This window comes from Salmo salar, unplaced genomic scaffold (assembly GCF_905237065.1).
Source record: "Salmo salar unplaced genomic scaffold, Ssal_v3.1, whole genome shotgun sequence".
Taxonomy (NCBI): domain Eukaryota; kingdom Metazoa; phylum Chordata; class Actinopteri; order Salmoniformes; family Salmonidae; genus Salmo; species Salmo salar.
This window is the reverse complement of record NW_025550258.1, coordinates 13,149-20,979: the sequence shown is the minus strand read 5'-3', so window position 1 is coordinate 20,979 and position 7,831 is coordinate 13,149. Positions and strand designations below refer to the sequence as shown.

Here is a 7,831-nt window from a genome sequence, read left to right as displayed (position 1 = left end):
GGCTGGCAGTGGATGTTACGTAGGTGGGACGAATTCGTCCCGCCGGTCACATAGAGGTTAATACCTGATATGATGTTTTAAGTACTTTCAAGTACAGATGCCCTTCATGTAAATAACTTAAATGCAATATGTAGTTAATTCATTTAATGGAGGTTCATTTAAAGGTGGTCTATCAACTTTAGCACCGATGACTTTTCTTAAAAGTTGAGTCATGAAATCTTAGTCTCATTTAAAATGAAGCCCTCAATGTGAACATACCATAGAATAACTACAAAAATAGAATACAATTAAATTAATTCAATCAAAAGAAGTACAACTTGTACATATCAAATATGGATCAATGTGATGTGCCAATATGCATGTCCATTATGCAGGTCCCTAAGGTCAATATTACAAAACGTTCAGAAAACCATTCTCTTTGCGTTTAACACTATGATCTGCAATTAAGTTTTGAATTGCGTTAAACCCATGCTAAAGGCAAGAAACGTCCTGTACTGAGGTGACAGCAGTAAATAAGTATTAACTGCTTAGAGTTGATGCTAAATGTGGTGACAGAGATGTATATTGTAATGAATAAAAAAAGGGAATCATTAGGATATTTTATTGTTAGAACAACATGTTGCATGTTGATGGGATGTTAGTAAACTATTCTCTGTGCAATACATGTGACTTTTAACCACCTCACTGAAGTGGTCTGTAGTCCAGCTGGTCGCTTGAGAACAGAATCTGGGAGGTGACTGAAGTCTTCACATTGCATCCTCATCACCTTGAATGGTTTTGCTGGTTGTGCTTGTTGTTTCTCGTATGGGACAGTGTAGAAACTGTTCAACAGATGCAGCTTGCGCTCATCAATCAACTTTCCACAATCCTTTCTGCACGTCGTGGAACACGCTCTTCCCTGCAGGATACAGTGTAACGTTACATATAACTAGCTAGCTACTGTAGCCATGTCGAATCATCCGGTGGATGGACAAAAAGTAGCTAGCTATGTTTCTTCTATAATCTAGCAATAACATTTGTAACGATAATGTATAAGTTAGTAGCCAACGAACTTTAGCTAATATGTTTTCTCTATAGTTACAAATTAGACAACCCAGAACATACATGTTAGTTACTGTACTCTATAGCTAGCTAGCTTGATTGTTTGATATACGGTTCTTCCACATACCTCTTTTGGACAGCTTTTCCCAGTTTTTTCTTGACCCTTACGATTTGTATAGGGTTTTCCCGCATCCCGTAAGATCTTCCTTTGCCTGTCTTTCCATTCTTTTAGTTTTGTTTTACGTTTCTTTCCCACATTTCGGTGATTTTCATCAGCAACAGAAAAGTTGTGCGCTTGTCCGTCCATTCTGAGTGGTGCACATAAACGGTTATTCCACGAGAGCCTATCTTTAAATTTAAACATATTGTTAATTAGCGCGTGGAGAGCTTGTGAAACCGGTTCACTATAGAAAAAGGGTGTCCAATAATGATTTTTCATGTATATCTCGTTTTTTTGAAAAATGTCACATATACGGTTCTTCGTCTGTAGGATTCATATGGCCAACAAGCAGATAGTGAAAATCACGCAACTCAACCATCTGTCATTCAGTCAATTCTTAAGGTATAGACTTCATATTCAGGATTCTGTTTATGTCTACCCCAAAGATAACGTGTGTGGAGCAAGAGCTTCCTGTGACAACCGGAAGTTGTTAAAAACAGCCTAGAACAATTGTCATATAAAACTCACATTGTGAAAATCACACAACTCAACCATCTGTCATTCAGTCAATTCTTAAGGTAGAGACTTCATATTCAGGATTCTGTTTATGTCTCCCCCAAAGACAACGTGTGTGGAGCAAGAGCTTCCTGTGACAACCGGAAGTTGTTAAAAACAGCCTAGAGCTATTGTCATATAAAACGCACATTGTGAAAATCTAGCAACTCAACCATCTGTCATTCAGTCAATTCTTAAGGTAGAGACTTCATATTCAGGCTTCTGTTTATGTCTACCCCAAAGACAACGTGTGTGGAGCAAGAGCTTCCTGTGACAACCGGAAGTTGTTAAAAACAGCCTAGAGCAATTGTCATTTAACCTGCAGATAGTGAAAATCACGCAACTCAACCATCTGTCATTCAGTCAATTCTTAAGGTAGAGACTTCATATTCAGGATTCTGTTTATGTCTACCCCAAAGACAACGGGTGTTGAGCAAGAACTTCCTGTGAAAACCGGAAGTGGTTAAAAACAGTCTAGAGCTATTGTCATATAAAACGCACATTGTGAAAATCACACAACTCAACCATCTGTCATTCAGTCAATTCTTAAGGTAGAGACTTCATATTCAGGATTCTGTTTATGTCTCCCCAAAGACAACGTGTGTGGAGCAAGAGCTTCCTGTGAAAACCGGAAATTGTTAAAAACAGCCTAGAGCTATTGTTATATGGCCAACCAGCAGATAGTGAAAATCACGCAACTCAACCATGTGTCATTCAGTCAATTCTTAAGGTAGAGGCTTCATATTCAGGATTCTGTTTATGACTACCCCAAAGACAACGTGTGTTGAGCAAGAACTTCCTGTGACAACCGGAAGTTGTTAAAAACAGCCTAGAGCAATTGTCATATAAAATGCACATATTGAAAATCACGCAACTCAACCATCTGTCATTCAGTCAATTCTTAAGGTATAGACTTCATATTCAGGATTCTGTTTATGTCTACCCCAAAGACAACGTGTGTGGAGCAAGAACTTCCTGTGACAACCGGAAGTTGTTAAAAACAGCCTAGAGCAATTGTCATATAAAACATGCACATATTGAAAATCACGCAACTCAACCATCTGTCATTCAGTCAATTCTTAAGGTAGAGACTTCATATTAAGGATTCTGTTTATGTCTCCCCCAAAGACAACGTGTGTGGAGCAAGAGCTTCCTGTGACAACCGGAAGTTGTTAAAAACAGCCTAGAGCTATTGTTATATGGCCAACCAGCAGATAGTGAAAATCAAGCAACTGAACCATGTGCCATTCAGTCAATTCTTAAGGTAGAGACTTCATATTCAGGATTCTGTTTATGTCTCCCCAAAGACAACGTGTGTGGAGCAAGAGCTTCCTGTGACAACCGGAAGTTGTTAAAAACAGCCTAGAGCTATTGTCATATAAAACGCACATTGTGAAAATCTAGCAACTCAACCATCTGTCATTCAGTTAATTCTTAAGGTAGAGACTTCATATTCAGGCTTCTGTTTATGTCTACCCCAAAGACAACGTGTGTGGAGCAAGAGCTTCCTGTGACAACCGGAAGTTGTTAAAAACAGCCTAGAGCAATTGTCATTTAACCTGCAGATAGTGAAAATCACGCAACTCAACCATCTGTCATTCAGTCAATTCTTAAGGTATAGACTTCATATTCAGGATTCTGTTTATGTCTACCCCAAAGACAACGTGTTTGGAGCAAGAACTTCCTGTGACAACCGGAAGTTGTTAAAAACAGCCTAGAGCAATTGTCATATAAAATGCACATATTGAAAATCACGCAACTCAACCATCTGTCATTCAGTCAATTCTTAACCTGTTGGGTCTAGGGGGCAGCATTTGCACGTCTGGATAAAAAAAATGTACCCGATTTAATCTGGTTACTAATCCTACCCAGTAACTAGAATATGCATATACTTATTATATATGGATAGAAAACACTCTAAAGTTTCCAAAACTGTTTGAATGGTGTCTGTGAGTATAACAGAACTCATTTGGCAGGCAAAACCCTGAGACATTTTCTGACAGGAAGTGGATACCTGATGTGTTGTATTGACTTTAAAGCTATCCCATTGAAAGACACAGGGGTTTAGGAATATTTTGGCACTTCCTATTGCTTCCACTAGATGTCACCAGCCTTTACAAAGTGTTTTGAGTCTTCTGGAGGGAGATCTGACCGAACAAGAGCCATGGAACGGTGATGTCCCATTAGACACCTGGCGCGCTACTTCATGTTGGGTACCCTCGTTCCAATACGTTATAAAAGGCTATGCATTCGTCCACCTTGAATATTATTCATGTTCTGGTTAAAAAGGCCCTAATGATTTATGCTATACAACGTTTGACATGTTTGAACGAACGGAAATATATTTTTTCCCCTCGTTCATGACGAGAAGTCCGGCTGGCTTACATCATGTGCTAACGAGACGGAGATTTTTGGACATAAATGATGAGCTTTTTTGAACAAAACTACATTCGTTATGGACCTGTGATACCTGGAAGTGACATCTGATGAAGAGAATCAAAGGTAATGGATTATTTACATAGTATTTTCGATTTTAGATCTCCCCAACATGACGTCTAGTCTGTATCGCAACGCGTATTTTTCTGGGCACAGTGCTCAGATTATTGCAAAGTGTGATTTCCCAGTAAGGTTATTTTTAAATCTGGCAAGTTGATTGCGTTCAAAAGATGTAAATCTATAATTCTTTAAATGACAATATAATATTTTAACAATGTTTTCTAATTTTAATTATTTAATTTCTGACGCTGACTTGACTGCCGGTTATTGGAGGGAAACGATTTCCTCAACATCAATGCCATAGTAAAACGCTGTTTTTGTATATAAATATGAACTTGATAGAACTAAAAATGCATGCATTGTCTAACATAATGTCCTAGGAGTGTCATCTGATGGAGATTGTAAAAGGTTAGTGTATCATTTTAGCTGGTTTTATGGTTTTGGTGACCCTGTCTTTGACTTGACAAAACATTACACACAACTCTTGTAAATGTACTGTCCTAACATACTCTAAATTTATGCTTTCGCCGTAAAACCTTTTTGAAATCGTAAAACGTGGTTAGATTAAGGAGATGTTTATCTTTCAAATGGTGTAACATAGTTGTATTTTTGAAAAATTTGAATTTTGACATTTATTTGGATTCAAATTTGCCGCTCTTGAAATGCACCTGCTGTTGATGGAGTGCACCACAGGTGGCACGCTAGCGTCCCACCTAGCCCCAAGAGGTTAAGGTATAGACTTCATATTCAGGATTCTGTTTATGTCTACCCCAAAGACAACGTGTGTGGAGCAAGAACTTCCTGTGACAACCGGAAGTTGTTAAAAACAGCCTAGAGCAATTGTCATATAAAACATGCACATATTGAAAATCACGCAACTCAACCATCTGTCATTCAGTCAATTCTTAAGGTAGAGACTTCATATTAAGGATTCTGTTTATGTCTCCCCCAAAGACAACGTGTGTGGAGCAAGAGCTTCCTGTGACAACTGGAAGTTGTTAAAAACAGCCTAGAGCTATTGTTATATGGCCAACCAGCAGATAGTGAAAATCAAGCAACTGAACCATGTGCCATTCAGTCAATTCTTAAGGTAGAGACTTCATATTCAGGATTCTGTTTATGTCTCCCCCAAAGACAACGGGTGTGGAGCAAGAGCTTCCTGTGACAACCGGAAGTTGTTAAAAACAGCCTAGAACAATTGTCATATAAAACACACAAAGTGAAAATCAAGCAACTCAACCATCTGTCATTCATTCAATTCTTAAGGTAGAGACTTCATATTCTGGATTCTGTTTTTGTCTCCCCCAAAGACAACGTGTTTGGAGCAAGAGCTTCCTGTGACAACCGGAAGTTGTTAAAAACAGCCTAGAGCTATTGTCATATGGCCAACCAGCAGATAGTGAAAATCACGCAACTCAACCATCTGTCATTCAGTCAATTCTTAAGGTATAGACTTCATATTCAGGATTCTGTTTATGTCTACCCCAAAGACAACGTGTTTGGAGCAAGAACTTCCTGTGACAACCGGAAGTTGTTAAAAACAGCCTAGAGCAATTGTCATATAAAACATGCACATATTGAAAATCACGCAACTCAACCATCTGTCATTCAGTCAATTCTTAAGGTATAGACTTCATATTAAGGATTATGTTTATGTCTCCCCCAAAGACAACGTGTGTGGAGCAAGAGCTTCCTGTGACAACTGGAAGTTGTTAAAAACAGCCTAGAGCTATTGTTATATGGCCAACCAGCAGATAGTGAAAATCAAGCAACTGAACCATGTGCCATTCAGTCAATTCTTAAGGTAGAGACTTCATATTCAGGATTCTGTTTATGTCTCCCCAAAGACAACGTGTGTGGAGCAAGAGCTTCCTGTGACAACCGGAAGTTGTTAAAAACAGCCTAGAGCTATTGTCATATAAAACGCACATTGTGAAAATCTAGCAACTCAACCATCTGTCATTCAGTTAATTCTTAAGGTAGAGACTTCATATTCAGGCTTCTGTTTATGTCTACCCCAAAGACAACGTGTGTGGAGCAAGAGCTTCCTGTGACAACCGGAAGTTGTTAAAAACAGCCTAGAGCAATTGTCATTTAACCTGCAGATAGTGAAAATCACGCAACTCAACCATCTGTCATTCAGTCAATTCTTAAGGTATAGACTTCATATTCAGGATTCTGTTTATGTCTACCCCAAAGACAACGGGTGTGGAGCAAGAGCTTCCTGTGACAACCGGAAGTTGTTAAAAACAGCCTAGAGCAATTGTCATATAAAACACACAAAGTGAAAATCAAGCAACTCAACCATCTGTCATTCATTCAATTCTTAAGGTAGAGACTTCATATTCAGGATTCTGTTTTTGTCTCCCCCAAAGACAACGTGTTTGGAGCAAGAGCTTCCTGTGACAACCGGAAGTTGTTAAAAACAGCCTAGAGCTATTGTCATATGGCCAACCAGCAGATAGTGAAAATCACGCAACTCAACCATCTGTCATTCAGTCAATTCTTAAGGTATAGACTTCATATTCAGGATTCTGTTTATGTCTACCCCAAAGACAACGTGTTTGGAGCAAGAACTTCCTGTGACAACCGGAAGTTGTTAAAAACAGTCTAGAGCAATTGTCATATAAAACGCACATATTGAAAATCACGCAACTCAACCATCTGTCATTCAGTCAATTCTTAAGGTAGAGACTTCATATTCAGGATTCTGTTTATGTCTCCCCCAAAGACAACGTGTGTGGAGCAAGAGCTTCCTGTGACAACCGGAAGTTGTTAAAAACAGCCTAGAGCTATTGTCATATAAAACGCACATTGTGAAAATCTAGCAACTCAACCATCTGTCATTCAGTCAATTCTTAAGGTAGAGACTTCATATTCAGGCTTCTGTTTATGTCTACCCCAAAGACAACGTGTGTGGAGCAAGAGCTTCCTGTGACAACCGGAAGTTGTTAAAAACAGCCTAGAGCAATTGTCATTTAAACTGCAGATAGTGAAAATCACGCAACTCAACCATCTGTCATTCAGTCAATTCTTAAGGTAGAGACTTCATATTCAGGATTCTGTTTATGTCTACCCCAAAGACAACGGGTGTTGAGCAAGAACTTCCTGTGACAACCGGAAGTGGTTAAAAACAGCCTAGAGCAATTGTCATTTAACCTGCAGATAGTGAAAATCACGCAACTCAACCATCTGTCATTCAGTCAATTCTTAAGGTAGAGACTTCATATTCAGGATTCTGTTTATGTCTACCCCAAAGACAACGTGTGTGGAGCAAGAGCGTCCTGTGACAACCGGAAGTTGTTAAAAACAGCCTAGAGCTATTGTCATATGGCCAAACAGCAGATAGTGAAAATCACGCAACTCACCCATGAGCCATTCAGTCAATTCTTAAGGTAGAGACTTCATATTCAGGATTCTGTTTATGTCTCCCCCAAAGACAACGTGTGTGGAGCAAGAGCTTCCTGTGACAACCGGGAAGTTGTTAAAAACAGCCTAGAGCTATTGTCATATAAAATGCACATAGTGAAAATCACGCAACTCAACCATCTGTCATTCAGTCAATTCTTAAGGTAGAGA

The 7,831-nt window shown here is 39.0% G+C and overlaps 1 long non-coding RNA gene across 1 annotated transcript; it reads right to left on the bottom strand.

The window, feature by feature from the left end:
• Positions 1-585: 585 nt before the first annotated feature.
• LOC123739250 (uncharacterized) lies at positions 586-1,417 on the bottom strand. Its single transcript, XR_006767651.1, has 2 exons — positions 1,169-1,417; positions 586-898 (listed from the first exon to the last, which is right to left on the bottom strand). It is a non-coding gene; the product is annotated as an uncharacterized lncRNA (long non-coding RNA).
• Positions 1,418-7,831: the final 6,414 nt, after the last annotated feature.